The 19,705-nt window shown below is 21.2% G+C and overlaps 2 non-coding genes across 2 annotated transcripts; both read left to right on the forward strand.

The window, feature by feature from the left end:
• Positions 1-14,089: 14,089 nt before the first annotated feature.
• J3458_012264 lies at positions 14,090-14,162 on the forward strand. The gene has a single exon. It is a non-coding gene; the product is annotated as a tRNA-Lys (tRNA).
• A 5,041-nt stretch (positions 14,163-19,203) lies between these two features.
• On the forward strand, positions 19,204-19,276 carry J3458_012265. Its single transcript has one exon. It is a non-coding gene; the product is annotated as a tRNA-Lys (tRNA).
• Positions 19,277-19,705: the final 429 nt, after the last annotated feature.

The following is a 19,705-nucleotide window of genomic DNA, read 5'->3' on the forward strand; positions in this document are numbered from 1 at the left end:
ATATGTAGAAATACCTATACATTGTGACTCTCTAGATAGTATATTATCTCTAGGTATTAAATATTATGGTAATCTTTCCAACCTAGTAGCATTATATGTTAAATATTTTGATTTAATTAATAAAGAATATATGTGGGATATATAAAAAAAAGAAGTGTATTAAGATAAAGTAAAATTTTAAGATCTATGAAAAAGAAGAGAAATAGAACCTAAATATATATATCCTTATAACTTATCTATATAAAGAGAAATAGATAAGGTTATAAGGTATAATCGTTTATAAAGAGGAGTAACTAGATATTTAGAGAGTAATAATAGTTTTTTAGGTAAAAATTAATTAATAAGAAAATGAAAAATATGTTTATAGTAAGATTTTGTAAAAGATTTTTTATAGTAGTTACTACTTAAATTAAATCTAGAATAAATATTAGTAAAATAATACTTATATCTAGTGTAAGTTTTATTTCTAAATATTTAATTAATAATTATTTAGGAATAAATGTATTTACAGAATATTTAAATTGAATTTCTATAATTTTTTATTTAGGGCTTGTAACATTTATAGTTTTTATAAATGAATTTTTTTCTATCTATAAAATTAGTATAATACCTAATTTTGCTTGATTTTCGAGAATCATATTAAAAATTAAAAAAAATTTCGCTAATGGTAATTATTATTATTCTAATTATAATTTACTTTATGTAAATTATATAAAACTAAATTTAGTTATAACTAGTAGCTAAAATTAATAGAATATATTTAAATTTTTATATTAAATCTTATTAATTTAGGATTTAATATAAAACGGGTTAGAGCCGAATTAATAAGGTGCTTCGTTTAGGACGAAGAGTAACTAGGTTTAATCCCTAGTAACCCGAAGATAATTATAGTTTAATTATTAGAACTATTAGAAATATAATCTTAAAGAAAACTAATATATAATTATTAATTATAAATATATAAGTATATAAAGGAACTATTATAGAATTTAAGCTATATATTAAAGAGAATTAGTTATATAAATAAGATAAAGATCTTATAAGTATATAAACTCTAAGAGAAATCTAATACTAAACGAAGTGAATTGAAATATCTTAGTAACTTTAGGAAAAGAAATTAAAAGAGATTCTATGAATAGCGTGAGCGAAAGTAGAGAAGCCTAAAAAGTAGAACGGTATTAAAACTATTTAAATCTTAGGGAACCTTCCTTAAAGGCTAAATATAATACATAAGTGATAGTGAAAAGTACTATAAGAGAATAAAAACAAAAATAGTAGTTTTATAAGCAGTTTAATAAAAAGAACGTACCTTTTACATAATAGGTTACTAAGTTAATATTAAATGCAAGCTATATTAATATGCGTAGTTAAACCAAACGTTAAAATAACGAATAAGAGTTTAAAGTTAAACCTGAAGCTAAGTGATTTTACTATAGTTAGGATTATAAAAGTCTAAACGGGTAATTATAGCAGAAATCTCCGAAGAACTATAGTAGGTGTAGTGAAAGACAACACTAACTTAGATAGCTAGTAAGAAAAGAGGTAAGCTCTCTTTAAATAGCTAGTGTGTAGAAATAAACTTTCTGTAATAAACCATTAAATTACGGGAAAGCCCTAAAGCAATTTAAACTAAGTAAGTATAGTAATATATTTATAGCACAAGTAATAACTCGTAGTAAGGTAATATCTAGATTAATATACGCAAGTTTAATGGGTAATCCGCAGCTAAGCACCTAATTAGGTGTGTAATTTATCGACTAAATGTTAGTTAGCGTAAGCTTAAGATATAGTTAGACTTTATCTGAAAGGATATAGAATAATTTTATTACTATACTAATTTACTACGCAAGCTATTAAAATTAATTACGTATTATTAACAATATTAAATATTAAACTATAATAAGAAACTTAAAACTAATAAAAATGTATTTAAACTCTAATCTAAAGAAATTAAATATATTAAATAATAATAAGAATAAATAAGGTATTTATTTATAGATAAATACTCTTAATAATAAGATATATGTAGGAAGTTCTATGAATTTAACTACTAGATTTTATAAATATTATAGTGTAAAGAATTTAACTTTATATAATACGATTATATATAATACTCTTCTTAAATATGGATTTAGTAGTTTTAGTTTAGCTATATTAGAATATGTTTCTAATAAGAAAGACTTATTAAAAAGAGAATAATACTATATAGATTTATTAAAACCTAATTATAATATATTAACTAAAGCAGGTTCTAGTTTAGGTTATAAATATAAAGAAGAAACTATAACGTTTTTTAAAGAAGAACGTAAACTTACTAAAGAAGCTAGAAATAATTTATCTATAGCAGCTATAGGTAGAATACTACCTAAAGAAGTAAGAAATAAAATAGCTAATAAACGTAAAGGTATAAAACTTATAGATGAAACACGTATAAAGATATTAAATGCTGCTATTAGACTTGTAGGTGTTAAAATTAACGTTATTAATATAGAAACCAATGAAAGTTTATCTTTTAATACTTTAACTAAAGCTAGTAAATACTTAAATGTAAGTAGAATAGTAATAAGTAAAGCATCAAAAAGTAGTAAAGAAATAAAGAAAATATATGCTATAAAAGCATATATAAAGTAATAAAATTATTTGTTAAATAAATAACTAAAAGTTATTTAGGGAGAAGGACTTTAGCTTTACCCTTAGGGTAGAAGAAGTAGATTCGTTTCTGCGAAACCTATAATAATAGGCAATTTAAATAAACATCTTAGCAGGTACAGAATTTAATCTTAGATAAGGCGTTTTATACGTTTTATATTATACAAATTAGGGAACTATAAAGGTTTTATTAGTAAGTATATAGACTCGAAATAGCAAAAATGTATTTTAAATGATAAGACATAAAATAATAAGGTTATATACATACATACATAAACATAATAGCCTTTATAAAAGTGAACCTTTTGCAATAAACTATTAAATTACGGGAAAGCCCTAAAGCAATCTAAACTAAGTAAGAACAGTAATGTTTTTATGGTACAGGTAATAACTCGTGGTATAGTAATATCTAGATTAATAAATAGAATGGGTAATTCGCAGCTAAGTACTTTAATTTTAAAGTATATAGTTTATCGACTAGATAGTAGTTAGCGTAAGCTTAAGGTATAGTTAGGCCTCCTTTAAAAGAATGTAATGGTATTAGAATATTTAAGTTAAAACTTATAATTCCTATTATTAGGTAGAAAATATTAATAATGTAATGAATAAAATATTAAAAAATTTAGGTATTAAACCTAAAAAATTTTACCCTAACGTAAAATTACTTAAAAAAGACATTCTAAGTGAAAATAAAAATTTATTAGGAATATACTGTTAAATAAATTAAGAAACTAGAGATAAATATGTAGGAAGTGGTATAAATTTATCTAAAAGAATACGTAGCTATTATTAACCTTTTAAGTTAGAAAGAAATTCTAGACATATAAATAAAGTATTATTAAAATACGAACATGATAAGTTTAAATTAGAAATATCAGAATATTGTAATAAAGATAAAATAATAGAAAGAGAATAATTCTATCTAGATAATCTTAATCCTAGTTATAATATTTTAAAAAAAGCTTATTTTATGAAAGGATTTAAATATAGTGCTAAAACTATAGAAAATTTAAAGGAAAGAAAATTTACTTAAGAATATAAAGATAATTTATTAAAAGCTAGTATAGGAAAAGAATTTTCAGAAGAAACTTTATAAAAGTTATCTGAAAGTCTTTTTAAATACTATAAAGAATATCCTTTAACGCTAGAAGCTCTAGAAAATATTAGAAAAAAAACTACTAAACGTAAGGGAGTGCTAGTTACACTTATAAATAACGAAACTAGTGAAGAAACACAATTTTTAACTTAAATTAAAGCAGGAAATTTTTTAGGTATAACTAGACAAGCTATTAAAAAAGCGTTAGAGAGGGAAAGTATCTTATTTAAATTGTATAAAGTGAAACGTTTAGAGGATAAAGATAATTTATTTAAAGATAATAGTTCTAGTATAAATTCTTTAGATAATAGAGATTAAATAATTCTAATTTTATGTAAAAAATAGTTTATATAAGGTAAATATAAAGTTTTTACATTATATTTACGTTAAAATAGATAGAATTTTTCTATTTAGGGGAAAGTGTCTTAGACACTTCCGTGTATATTAAAAGGGAAATAGCCTAGAATAAGAGTTAAGGTTCCTAAATTATTAGTTAAGTGAAATTAAGAAGGTTTTTATTAAAGTTAACAAGGAGATAGGCTTAGAAGTAGCTATAATTTTATGACCTTATAATAGAGCGCTTATTAAGTTATAAAAGCATTAAAAATATAACGGATCTAAATAATATACCGAAACCTTATCTATTATATATTATAATAATAATATTATTATAATTTAATAGGGTAGCAGAACGTTAAGCTAAATTATAAGTTTTATTTTTTAAATAGAATAATAACGATTTAACTCAAGTGAGAATAGTAATATAAGTAACTAAAAGAAAATTTTCCGCCTTAAGCTTATAAATATATTTAAGTAACGGCCTTTAAGTTTATATTATTTAAAGATTTAAACGATAAGAAAATCTTTTTTACTAAGGACAACATTTTAGTGTAAAATGTACTAGAAAAATAGTAAATATATTTATAGTTAGCTTAGCTTTTATAAATGAAGAATAACTGTACCTAGAATCTAAAATAAGTAAGCTAGTAGAGAATACGAAGGCGTAAATAAGCTAACAATTATAAAGAAACTCGGTAAATTAACTACCGTAACTTCGGAATAAGGAGGGCTTATTATTCTTAATTAATATTAAGTAAAGAGGAAGAAGCATAAAATAATGTTGTACAACTATTTAATTAAAACATAGCACTCTACTAAAAGATTAAAAATCTAAGTATAGAGTGTAATATCTGCCCGGTACTAGCTAGTTAATAGAGATAATTAAATATACTACTATTTAATGTCAACGGAAACCCCGGTTAAAGGCAGCCTTAACGTAAGGGTTCGTAAAAGGGTTCTATTTAAATTCGGCTAATTGCTAGAACGGTTACAAATATAGAGTTAAAAGAAACTTCTTAACTAAAATTAGTTATAGAAAACTCTATAATAGTCCTAATTAGTAGGAAAGATTAAATAAATTAGTTTAGAATAAGAACTATAAATTTTAATTAGGTGGATTTGTAGAAGGAGAAGGTTCTTTAGTAGTATCTCTAGTTAAAAATGCTAGAGTTACACATGGTTTAGCTTTATAACCGGAATTTAATGTAGTTTAATATGAAAATAGTATAGATATACTTTATTTATTACAAGCTATTTTTAAAGATAAAGGTTCTATATATAAAAAGTTAGAATTTAAAGACGTATAAGTATATTCACTAAAAGGAACTTAAAACTTATATACTTTAGTATTACCCTTTTTTAAAAAGTATATAATAACTTATTCTAGTAAGTTTAAAGGAGAAGTATTTAATAAGTTTTCTCTTATTATAAACAAATTAAATAATAATAGAAATAAGACTTTTAGTAAAGAAGAAATAATTGATTTAATAAAATTAATTTACTTATATAATTCGAATATAAAAGGTAAATCCAAAAAAAGAACACTTTAAGAAACTATAGATATAGTTAACTTGAATACTTAGAATTTAGGGCTAAATTTTACTTAGCTTAATTATTTAAAATCTTTAAAGGCTATACGCTAAACAGTTTACCTGTTAAGCATTACTTTATTTAGATAGAAATTATTATACATCCTTCTGTGAAAGATTAAAATATAATAATACTAGTAAACTTAATTGTAAATTAATGATATAGTTCACCCGGAATTTAAAGAAAGAAATTTCATACTAGTTACCTAAGGTAGCGAAATGCCTTAGCTGTTAAATGCGGTCTTACATAAATAGTGTAACGATATAATAGTTATCTCTATAATTAACTTAGTGAAATTAGAATAGTAGTGCAGATACTACTTACCTCTAGTTAGACGAGAAGACCCTATGCAGCTTTACTATTACTAATTATAGATTATAATAGACAATTTTCAGATTATAAGGTAATTGATTTATAATAATAAGAAACCTTTATTTTTCTTTTATATAAATGAATTAGTTTAGGAGTATAAGTAGATTGTAATTTATGTGGCTTTACTAAGCTAATTTATTAAATTATAGTCTATATACTTATACTAGTAGATTAGCCTAATTCAACTTACTATATTTATTATAGTAAGTACCCTTTAGTAAGGAACTATCGCTAGGGGATAGTTTATGTGGGGTATAGACCCTGTAAAGAGTAAATAGGAGTGTTTAAAAATTTATAAATATTTTATTTGCTATTTTAAATAGTTTAACTATTCTTAATTATATACAATTAATTATATTTGCATTTATTATAAATATAGTTAAGATTAGGTAGGATTTTCACTATATAGAAATTAGAGATAATAAAGATATTATAGAAACTCTTCTAATATCTTTTAGCTATCTTTTAGATAGTTATGTTTATAATATCTAAAAAGCTTAACGGCTTAATCCTGCCTTACTATTTAATTATCTACAAATCTTACAGTTACGTAAGCAGGGTATAGGATTATAAGATGTAATAAGGAAAGATCTTAGATTATTGGAAAAGCTATGCTAGGGATGTTTGTCCTTTAATATTTTATATTGTATAGTTGGCGAAAGCTATAACTCTTATTACATATAAAATTATTAATATAAATTGGGTAAATTTTAAGAATTACTTATAATAGTAAACTTAAAGCGAAGTTTATCTTAGCATAAATTTAAGATAAAAACGTTTAACGACTATAAGGTAAGTGTTATGCAATTAATAATAATTCTTTTAATACTACCTAACATTTTTATTATATATATTTTAAAAAGAAATAAAAGAAATTTAAGAATAAATAATTCATGAAAATATTTACTAACAATTTAAATAATAATTTTAAAACTATTACTTTAAAAAATAAAGTAGGAGATATAGGAAAAATTAAGTATTTACCTTCTTTCTCTAAAGAATGAAAAAACGTTGTTTATTCTTATAATAAAAATAATTTAAAAAATATACTAATAAATGATAAAAATATTAATAAAATCATTTAAAGTTATTTTAATTTATATTTTAAAGACTATAAATATATAGGATCTAAGAAATTTATATTATTAAAAAGAAGACGTAATTTCTTAAGAAGAATATATGTAAGTAATACTAAAATTAAATTTACTAATAATAAAGCAATTATTACATTATTTACTATTAATAGAGAGAAAAATTATTAAAAAATAAATAAAAATAAATAAAAAAATAAGTAAAAACTTAATAAAACGTTACTTCTTATTATATAAAAGTAACATAAATAAAATTTATAGTATATTAAGTAATATATAAGCTAATAAAAACGAATATGTTTTTATATTAAATAATATCTTTAAAAAGAGATTTTTAAAATATAAATTAGAATATCTAAATTAATTTATAACTTTAAAAAACCTTTATCTAAAAAAAATATAAAGCGTAATTATAAATAGATATTAAAAAATATATCTAAGATTATTAAGAAAATATAATTTAATGTATTCTCTTAATTAATACAAATTTAATAACTAAATATTATTACTTAAATTAAGTAATATACTTAATAAAATAATAGGTAAGAAAATAAAATATAACATAATTAATTTAAAATCTATAGCATATAATACAGATTTATTTACTTAAGCTTTAGCTTTAAAATTAAAGAAAACAAGAATAAATCATATTAAAAGTATATTTAGTATTTTAAATAAAGCTTATTTACCTAAAATAAATACAATAAAAGAAAGAACTTTAGTTAAAGGTTAAAATAATGTTAATTTATTCTTAGATAAATATAAAGACTTAAAAATCATATCTAATTTAAACACTAATAATAATTTAATAGCCTCCAGCTTAGGATTATTAAGTACTATAAATAAAACTTCTAAAAAAGAAATTCATAATACTATTTATAACTCTATAGGTTATAAAAATATAAGTGGTATAAGATTAGAAGTTAAAGGTAGATTAATTAAACGTTATAAAGCTAATAGATTAATCTATTTATTAAAATGAAAAGGTGGATTAAAGAATGTAGATTTATCATTCAAACGTTTAAGTTTAGTGTTATTTAAAGGAAACTCTAATTCTAATGTAGCTTATTTATTAACTAAATCTAAACGTTGTATTAGAGCGTTTACGGTTAAAGGTTAAATAGAAGGAAAATAAATATTAAAGGATACTACTAAAATATATAAAAGCAATGTGCTTAAAATAAAAATGAAGACATAGTCTAAACCATTTTAAAAGAAATGGAAATATAATAAAAATATAATAACATATAGAACAGGCTAATTTGCGCAAGAGTGTATAAAATAAGTGCGCGGTTTAGCACCTTATATTAAACAATACACTTTTAAATAATATATAAACAAATAAACATGAAAAAACTAAATAATAATATAATAGATTTATTAATTGGTTGTATATTAGGAGATACTTATATTAGTAGAAATAAAGATTATAAAGTATACATGACTTTTAAATAAACTATTAAACATAAAGAATATATTACTAATATATATAATATTCTACATAATATAAATTTAAATTTAGAGGATATTAAATACTATTCTAAAAAAGATTCTAGATATAATAGTAATAATACTTCTATTTATTTCAAGTTACATAGCTTTAAATTACTTAATTGCTTAGCTAATAGTTTCTTATCTAAAAATAATACAAAAATAATACCTTTAAATATTAAAGAATACTTAAATCCTATTATAATAGCTTATTAAATATGTGATAATGGTTAATTTATTAAATATGGAGGTATTACATTATGTACAAATAATTATACTCTTACTAAGGTAGATTTATTAATTAAAGCCTTAACTAATAAATATAATTTAAAATGTTCTATACATTATAAGAAAAGTAAAACAGATAGAATTTATTATAGAATATATATAAGTAAAAATTCTTTTAATGAGTTAAAACCTTTAATAATCAATCATGTATATAAATCATTTTTATATAAATTGCATGAATAGATACAGTTTATATCAATTATTCTAAAAATAATTGTAACATTAGGGGTTTTTTATAGTAATATAAAATTAGAAGTTAGCTATATGCTAGAATATCCTAATATAATAGGAGAACTAGCAGGGAAGTATAATTTTTATTATACCCTTTAACAATTACACGCTAACGTCTAGAATATATTAATAACACCTTAATACTAGATAAAGATATAATCTAAACCTTAAGGCAACTTAAGGAAGAAAGTTTTCTTTCTCTTTATATAATATAAAGTAATAACAATAAATAAGAATACGATATCGGCTTAACTTATCCTCATAGACGCAGGAACTATATAGGGTGCGACTATTCGTTAATTAAAAAGTTACATAAGCTAGGTAAAGTATTTAGCCCAGAAATTATTAGTTATTAACTAATGTTTAAGAAAATTAGGTAAATTTCAAGAATTACTAAGTAATTAGTAAACTTAAAGCGAAGTTTATATAAAGAGTATAAAAACGTTCAACGACTATAAAGTGAGTGGTATATTAGCTTTAGTATACAAACAATAATCCTTTTAAAAAGCCTAACATATAATGAAAATTATAGTACATAAAAATAAAATAAAATAAATATTATTAAAGAATATACGAATAGAACAATAATAATAAGATATTTAAATTTAGTTATAAAAAATCAATTAATATTTGAAAAAGATAAAATTCTAAGAATTATAAATGAATTACCTATATATTTAAGTGATGTAATAATAGGTTTATTACTAAGTAATGGTTCTTTAGAAATAACTTCTTCTACTAGTGGAGTTCGTCTTTTAATAAATTTTAGTGAAAAGCATAGAGAGTATTTAGAATTTTTATATAATTTATATAAACTTTATATAAATATAAAACCAACTTTAATTAAAGTATATAATAAAAAGACAAATTCTTATAATTAGGTTTTAAAATTTAAAACTTTAACTTTACCCCAATTAATCTATTACTATAAATTATTTTATGTGAAAGGTAAAAAGTTAATTCCTTCTAATATAGAAGAGTTAATAAGACTAGTAGGTTTAGCTTATCTTATAATAGGTGATAGTAATTTAAAATAACCTAATAAAATTATTCGTATTTATACAAATAGTTTTATTAAAAAAGATGTAGAATTATTAGCATTAGCTATAATTAATAAGTTTAATATAAAAACTAAAGTAGTTTATAATAGAAATAATTAATATATTATTATAATTAGTAAAAGTGAACTATTAAAAGTAAATAGCCTTATTAAAAAATCATATGTATCCTTCTATATTCTATAAAATAGACTTAGAAAATAATAATTTTCATAATTTTAATTTTAATAATAAATTATATTCATTTAAAAATTCAGCTGTTTATTATAAAGATATATTAGATTAATATACTAAATAGAAGTATTCTATAATTTAATCTAAATATTTTTATACTATAATATAATTATATAATAATATAGTCTAAACCATTTTGAAAAAAATGGAAATATATTATACAAAGATATAATAACACACAGTAAATACGTTGTAAGATAGTATAGTTTCTATCTTTTAGGGGGAATTAAAATAAAATAAGAACTAACTTTTATACGCAAGAAATAAGAAGAGTTTAACATTATTAAACTATAGTTACTAACCTATAGTTTACCTATTATCTATATACCCAAATATTAAATATATATGCTTTTATATATATATATTTGTATTATTTTAATAATATATAGGGATGTATCTTTTACTAAGATAATGTATAGTATAAGCACGGCAGGAAAGCTAAGTTAGTTAAGGATAAGTGCTAAAAGCATATAGGCACGAAGCTTATCTTAAGATATTTCTTAAATATACGTAGTATAATACTACGAATTTATAGGCTTTATCCGTAAGAATCTAGAGATTTTAAAGATTAAAGTATTAATTTAATAATTTACTATTTATACATATATTAATACATGCCTAATTAGTATAAAAGTAATACAATTATTTTATAATTAATAGACGGGAGTGCGATACTCCTATTAGGCTTTAAGCAAATAATACTATATAAAAGTCTAAGAGTAAGATATATTTATCTTAAAATGTAAAGTTTGTAAAAATTATACTATAATTAGTTTAAAATTATTAGTAGATAAGATAAATCTTTATTTAATAAACTTTCTTTTTAAAAAAAAATATTGTTAAAAAACATATATTTTTATTTAGTTATTTCTAACTCTATTAATTTAAGACGCGATTTATCAATTATATTTAATATAATAGCAATACTATTTTATTTTATTTTAACTAATTTAGCCTCTTTAATTATAGTTACTAAAGGTAAAGATCTATATAGAGTATTACTCTTTAGTACAATTACAAATTTTAATACTATTAATCAAAAAAGAAAATTTTCAAGTATTAATCTATATAATAATATAGAATCTAAATCCTCTAAGTTAACAGGATTAATAGAGAATTCTATAGATCTTAAACTTGTAATTATTAAAGGATTTCCTATATTATTAGAAAAACAATTAATTTTATCTTAAAATTATATTAAATGATTTAAAGGTTTTACTAATGTAAAGGGATATTTTATTATATAAAGTAATGGACGTTAAACAAAAGATTATAATTTTAAATTTATTTTTAAGATTACTTTACATCTAAATAATTTAGCCTGTTTAGTATTCATTAAAAACACTTTACATAATATAAGAATTAATACTAAAAAATCAGAAGTAGCTTATAAGGTTAGTGCGTAACGTGAAATTGAAATTATTTTAGCAATTTTTAACAAATTTAATTTAAATACAACTAAACATCTTAATTTTATAGCTTTTAAAAAAGCTTTCTTTATGGAAAATAGTAGCAAGGAAGCACGTAAAGAGTTAAAACCTAAGATAAAATATCTTAAAGATAGTATAAATAAACAAAGAACAGATTTTACTATGCTATTAAATCACTATAATATTAGCAATTATTAATTGCTAGGGTTTATTGAAGGTGAAGGTTCATTCTATTTTAGTAGCTTAAATGAAAGTATAATTTTTAATATTAGTTAAAAGGGTAATGAAACTTTAATCTTAGTTATTAAAAATTTTTTTTATAACTTAGCTCCTTTAAAATAGCTGAATAGTGTAATTAATGGATAGATGGATGAAAATTAAGTTAAAATTAATCCTAATTCTAGAGGAATTTTCAATTTAATTATTCAACGTAGGAGTTATATAGAATTAGTTTTAATACCTTTCTTTAATTCTCTTACATAATAAGAAGTATTTAGATTATAAGGATTGAAAGGCTATATTTATAAAAGAGGACTTAATTACCTTTAAGAAGGTAAAGTTTTAATGAAACGTATTTTAAGTTAAATGAATAATAATCGTTTATCTACTTCAAAAATACCAAAAGTTAATAAAGAGCTTCTTTAAGTAGATATTACTAAACTATTAAATGAACCTTTAAATTACGAAATTAAGGATAGTAGAATTTTTATAAAATCTTTAAATAGATTTAAAGGCTCACTTACTTCTAAAATGGTTTAATTACTAGATGCTAGTAGTGAAGATATTATAAATACATTCTCTTCTATAGTTAAAAGTATTAAATTTATAGGTATACTTTCTTAAACTACTTAAAATAGAGTAGAAAAAAATACTAAATTTTTATTTAATGGTAAATTAGTTTATCTTAAATTTATAAAATATAATATTTAGGAGTAGGATCACTAATAAGAAGAGATATTTATAATTTTTGTAACTCTAGTTATATTTAAATTTAGGTGAATACCACTTAATGTGAAAACCTATATTATCTTTTAGTAGGATATTTTTTTTTATGCTGGAAATTTATTTTATCTTATCTCCTATATTCCCTTAAAAGGGAATTATCACGTTTAATATCCCGTAAACTAAGGAAAAGGATCTGTAATAGGCTTAGGTTAATGTCGCTAAGTTAATAAACAGGCATAGTAAATATTTCGTGTAAAATTTTATATAAGGACTCTTATTATCATAAAAAAACGGAAAGGACTGCGAGTTAAATGCTCGAGTGAACAAGCGTATTTTATTTACAAAAAAATATGAAACTTAAATTTTAATTCTATGTGAAAATATATTACTAGTGGTGGGACAGTTCTTAGTTATTAAGCTTTCTATGGAAGAATGGCTAATATACAGAAAAATACTGAATTTAATTAGACTATTAATAATATAAATAATAAACTTAATTTATTATACTATAATATAGAGAAGTCTAATAAGGATAAGAATGAAATATTAGAGATAAAGAAGTATCTTTAGAAGGTTAAAAGTTCTATTCAAGATTTATTAGATGTACATAATAAATATTGAAAAATATACAATGAAAATACTAAAAGTTATAACGAAAATCCTAAGAAATTCTTTGAATTTTATAATAAAGAATTTAGTAAAGTTTTTAATAAAGCTAAAGAAATTAGTAATAATCTAGATAAAAAGTATAGTAATTTTATAGCTAAAGGCTCGGGTTCTATTAATAAATTCTCTAATAATAATTATATTATAAAATTAATTAATTAGTTTAATGATTATTTATCTAATTTATTAATTACTAAAATTTGCTTAGTTATTAATATTAGTAGTTGTATATTTATATTAACTTGTCTTGTTACTATATTATTTGCTGTATATAGTAATATATTAATAGATAAACTTAATTTAGAAGAAAAATATCTAAAATTAGCTTCTTTTATTAAATTAAGAGTTAAACTATAATATACTTATGTATTTATTAATATATTGCTTATTTTAATTGCTTTAGTTTTAATGGTTATAATTAATTTTATAACATTAACTAATAGTTAATACTTGGAGATTATATTCCTAGCTTAGCTAATAAAAAAAACTTATATTTATTTATTTATAGTCTTTACATTATAATAATCTATAAAATAATTAGTATAATTATGAAAAATAAAAATAATATTAGCTTAATTTTTAAGCGCGATATTTGCATTAGGCTTAAAAGAATTAGTAGTTAAGTGGTTATAATATAGCTCTTTTAATGCTACCACCGTAGGTTCGAATCCTGCCTAGTCTAAGCGAATTAGTGTAATAGAAACATATTTGGTTTATGCCCGAAAGATATTAGTGTAAGTCCTTTAGCCGCGTTTTTTAGATTTATTTGTAATATATAGGCTTATAATTTAGAGGTTATAGCTTAGCTAGTAAAGCGCACTACTCATAACAGTGACACCAAGTGTTTGAATCACTTTAACCTTAGTTTAAATAGTGAAATTAGTAAACACAATAAACAAGTTTAAGTGCTAGAATCGAAAGACAGTAATTACTTAAGATAATCTGGGAATAACCCGTAAGTGTTTAAGTCACTCCTTAGATATATGAAAATAATATTTACTTATAATAATCCATTTCTAAATAGAAAAATAATATATAAAGATTTAAATAATAAAGGTGGTATTTACTTATAAACCAATATTATTTTAAATAAAAAATATATAGGATCTTCTATTAACTTATCTAAAAGATTAAAAGACTATTTTAATAAATACTATTTAGAATATAAATTAAAAAAGAATAATAGTCTAATATATAAAGCCTTGTTAAAATATAATTATGAAAATTTAAGATTAGATATATTAGAACTATGTAATAGTTCATCTATTTTAAAAAGAGAATAATTCTATCTAGATACTTTAAACTTAGAGTATAATACTTTAAAAGTAGCTGGTTTTCTTTTAGGATTTAAACATAGTCCTCTAGAAAAGATACGTATATCTAAAACAGGTAAACCTTTTTTAGTGGCATGCCTCTTAAAGAAAATGCTTATTTAAACCGTAAATTATTAGCTGTTATTATAAAGAATATTAATTCTAATGAAATAAGTTATTTTCCCTTTAGAGCAGCTTTATTTGTTAATGTATACTATTCTTATATTTCTAAATGTTTAAATAAAAAAGGATATTACGAAGGTAATAGTTTTTATATAACTAAAAATATTAATAATTTGTAGACTTCTAGTCTTAAAGGTTCAAGTTCTTTTTCGGATATTTTTATTATTAACTTCTATAACTTAAAGGTAAAGCTCTAATATTATAAAGGATAGATGTTTAATTTATCTTAAAGGTTTTTAAATTAATGTTTTAAACTATATTTTTTTATTAATAAAATATGTTAAATATATTTAATTTTTTAGTTTTTGCTTTTTGTTTTTTATCTGCTTTTTTAATTTATTAAAGTAGATTATATTTAAATATAGGCCCTTTATTTATTTATAGACTTATAGTTACACCTACTTGATTTTTAAATATTTTATTTTTTACGGTTTTTTATATTATTATTTATTTATTTATAAGTGATAATTAAATGTCTATTTTTCCTTTTATAAATAAAAATACTACTAATTTTAATGTAGGAGAAAATGCTAGTGTTAATATTACTAATGTAAATGTTACTATTCCTATTAATTATTTAAATAAAACGGCGGCAGCTATATTAATAGGAGCTGGTGTTAGTGCTAGTATTAAAGCAGCTAAGTATACTGGTAGGTCTCCTGTTGTTAAATTGGCTGCAGCAGGTATTACAGTTAGTGCTGTCTAGTTAGGTACTGTAGGAATGAGTAAAATTTTAGGCAGTATAGATACTAAAAATAGTAGTAAATTGGTCGCTAATTTAGTTGAAGAGGGTTCACTTAATAATTATCCTTTAAATTTATTATATGAAGTTAATGGTTTACTTATTTATGCTTTAGCTTTTATATATATTATTTTTAATATTTATATTAGTAAATATATAATTAGTAAAGATTTTGTTAAATATATACCATCTTTAATATAAAACAATAAGATAGGTAAATTTTTAGTTTTTTGGTTAAATAAATATTTAAATTTATGAAGTAAAAATAGTAATTATTTTTTAGGTTTTTGTTATGTTATGTTATTGTTTTGTATAGCTATGGCTAAATTATTTTTATTTATAATATTGTTATAATAATTTTTATTTTATATATCTCTTTAATATTTGCTTATAGGGGATATAGTTTAATAGGTAAAATTGCGATTTTACATATCGTTAATTCGGAATCGACTCCTAATATAACATTAATAAATGTATTTAGATAAAATTAATAGATCTAATAGTAATCTATTTAAAGAAAAGGTTTTTATAGATATAATATGCATTAAATTAACAGTGTAAATTAAGATGTTTAAATCATCTCCTTTTTGCTAGGGAAGTATGTTCCCTTTTGTAAAATAAATACTATAAATTTATGAATATAAGAAAGAAAAAGAAATTAAATATAGTACCTATTATTTCTTATACTAACGTAGAAGAATATAAGACTATAATTTATAAAGAAAATAAGAATAAATCCGGAATTTATCTGACCCTATAGGAGTACGAACTAATATGATTACAAGAAAAAGTTCTATAGGTTCTGCAAAATGTTTGAAAACGAGATTTAGTATATATTATTCTAGAGACTCTATTAATAGAAAATTAAAAGAGAGTTCGAGTGCTATATACAGTGCTATATTAAAATATGATTATGTTAATTTTAAATTAGATATTCTAGAATATTATGGTATAAATAGCTTAATAGAAAGAGAACAATTTTATTTAAATCTATTGAAGCCTAAATATAATACTTTAAAAGTAGCTGAATCTCTTTTAGGATTTAAACATAGTTGTATTTCCAAAGAGAAAATACGTCTAGCTAAAAAAAGGTATATAGGGTAATAAAGAAAATGCATATTTTAATATTAAATCTTTACCTGTAGTTGTAAAATACATTAATACTAAAGAAATAACTTATTTTCCTTCTATAAGAAGAGCGGCGTTATTTATTAATGTATATTATTCTTACATTTCCGAATGTTTAATTAAAAAAGGATTTTATAAAGGTAAAAATTATTATATTACTAGGGCAGTAATATAAGGGAATATGTTTCAATTTGGTGGTAGAATGCGAACTTTACACGTTAGAAGCCTAGGTTCAAGTCCTTCTTCGGATATTTTTATTATTAACTTCTATAGCTTAAAGGTAGAGCTCTAATATTATAAAGGATAGATATTCGATTTATCTTAGAGGTTTTTAAATTAATGTATAAAACTATAATTTTTATTAAAAAAATATGTTATGTTTACTTAATATTTTAATTTTTGCTTTTTGTTTTTTATTTACTTTTTTAATTTACTAAAGTAAATTATATTTATATATAGGTTCTCCTTACATTTATAGATTTATGGTTACACCTACTTGATTTTTAAATATTTTATTTTTTATATTCTTTTATATTATTATTTATTTATTTATAAGTGATAATTAAATGTCTATTTTTTATCTTGCAGATAAAGATAATAGCAATTTTAATGTAGGAGAAGATGCTACTATTAATATTAATGCTAATGGTGGATAGTTTAGTTTACCTATTAATTATATGAACAGAACAGCAGCTGCTATATCTGCAGCTGGAGGGGCTAGTGCTGGTATTCAAGTAGCTAAATATATAGCTGGTCCTCCTGCCGTTAAATTAGCTGTAAGTGTTACTACTATAGCAGCCGTACAATTAACTACTACATTTATGTCTAAAGTTTTAGATAATAATAAAAATAATAGTATTCTTAAATTAGGTATAAGAATAACTTTAAATTCAGATAGGAACAATTTATTAAATAATTATCCTTTGAATTTATTATATGAAATTAATGGTTTATTAGTTTATAGTCTAATTTTTCTATATATTATTCTTAATATTTATATTAGTAAATTTATAATTTCTAAAGATTTAATAAAATATATATCCACAAATAATAAAATAGGAAAATATTTAATTTTCTTTTTAGAAAAATATTTAAATTTATGAAATAAAAGTAGTAATTATTTATTAAGTTTTTGTTATGTTATATTATTATTATGTGTTATTATTTGTAAATTTAGTTTATACTTAATATTATCATAATAATTTTTATTTTATATATCTATTAAATATTCACCCATTAGATATATAAAAAGGGGGTATAGTTTAATAGGTAAAACTGCGATTTTGCATATCGTTAATTCGGGATCGACTCCTAATATCTCCATAAGCTCGTGAAGCTTAATTGGTCGAGCAGAACGTTGAACTTAAATCTTATAGTAAATTAAATTAATTCGAGTTAAATCTTAAAATTAGTTAAGGTTAGATAACTCTACTATACCTAATTAAGGATTAAATGAAGACCCAAAGAACTATAATCTATAATTTATAATAGAGTTTTATAATGGTTTTTAACACTATGGCTCATAAATTCGAAAGAGTGAACAAGGGCATAATTATTTAACTTTAAATAATGAAAAACACAATTAATAATAATACAGTACCCGAAAAACATATTTTAATGCAAAAAGGGACAAATTTATTCTTTATAAGGATAATAAGAATAAATCAGGTATATACCTGACCCCAGAGGGTACGAAATAATTTAATTACAAATAAAAGTTCTATAGGTTCAGCTAAATTTATTAGAGGTAGATTTAGCATTTATTATTCTACAAATTCTATTCAGCGTAAACTAGCTAAAGGATCTAGTGCTATTTACAATACTAAAATATGGCTATTCTAATTTTAGTATAGATATTCTAGAATATTGTGATATAAATAACTTAATAGAAAGAGAGCAATAATATATAGATTTATTAGAACCTAAGTATAATATATTAAAAATAGCTTATTCTCGATAATAAACATACTAAAATTACCAAATCATATATAGGGTTAAAGTCTTTAGGACATAAACATACAGAAGAGGCTAAATTAAAGATAAGGGAGATAGCTATATTACGTAAAGGTGAAGAAACTTATGGTAAAAATCATTCACCTAAAAGCCTAATAAAAATGTCAATAAACAGATCTATTAAAGTTAAAGTTCTAGACACAGTATTAAACGAAGAGAGAGTATTTTTAGGTAATAAAGAAGCAGCTCAATTTTTAAATGTAGGATTATCTACAAGATATAAAAAATTAAATAAATTAATAAAAGCAAGATACCTAATATCTAATAAGCTCGTATAACTCAATTGGTAGAGTGAAATATTAAAGCTATTTTTATTGTAAGTTCAAGTTTTACTTCGAGCATAAGAAACTTTAGTATAATGGTGAATACGTATGACTTTTAATCATTAAAATGTAGGTTCAATTCCTATAAGTTCTATTAGAGTAATATCAAAAAAAGTTTAATGGATGTATACTTATCCTATATAAAATGAATAGTAAAGGGTGTTATGTTTAATAAGTCATATATTAAATAAAATAAAAGACTATTATCAAAAATATCATGATAATTTCATATAGTTTATATAAAATTATTAAAGTTATTATAAGAAGTACAACCGTGAAATGCATGTCCACAGGTATAAATATATAATCTAAAATCCAGTTATATTTAAATAATAAATATGATATATTTGAATTTTTTTATAATAATACCCTCATCAGTTTTTATATTTTTTTGTTTAGAAGGATACCTAGGTAAATCTATAAAAAGATTAGTTTCTAAAATTAATATAATAGAATTTTTTCTATTTTATGTGTTAATTTCTGTTATCTTCGTAATTATATTTCAATTTAATATTAAAGTAGT

The sequence above is a fragment of the Metarhizium acridum genome (genome assembly GCF_019434415.1).
Source record: "Metarhizium acridum strain ARSEF 324 chromosome Unknown scaffold_255, whole genome shotgun sequence".
Lineage (NCBI taxonomy): Eukaryota > Fungi > Ascomycota > Sordariomycetes > Hypocreales > Clavicipitaceae > Metarhizium > Metarhizium acridum.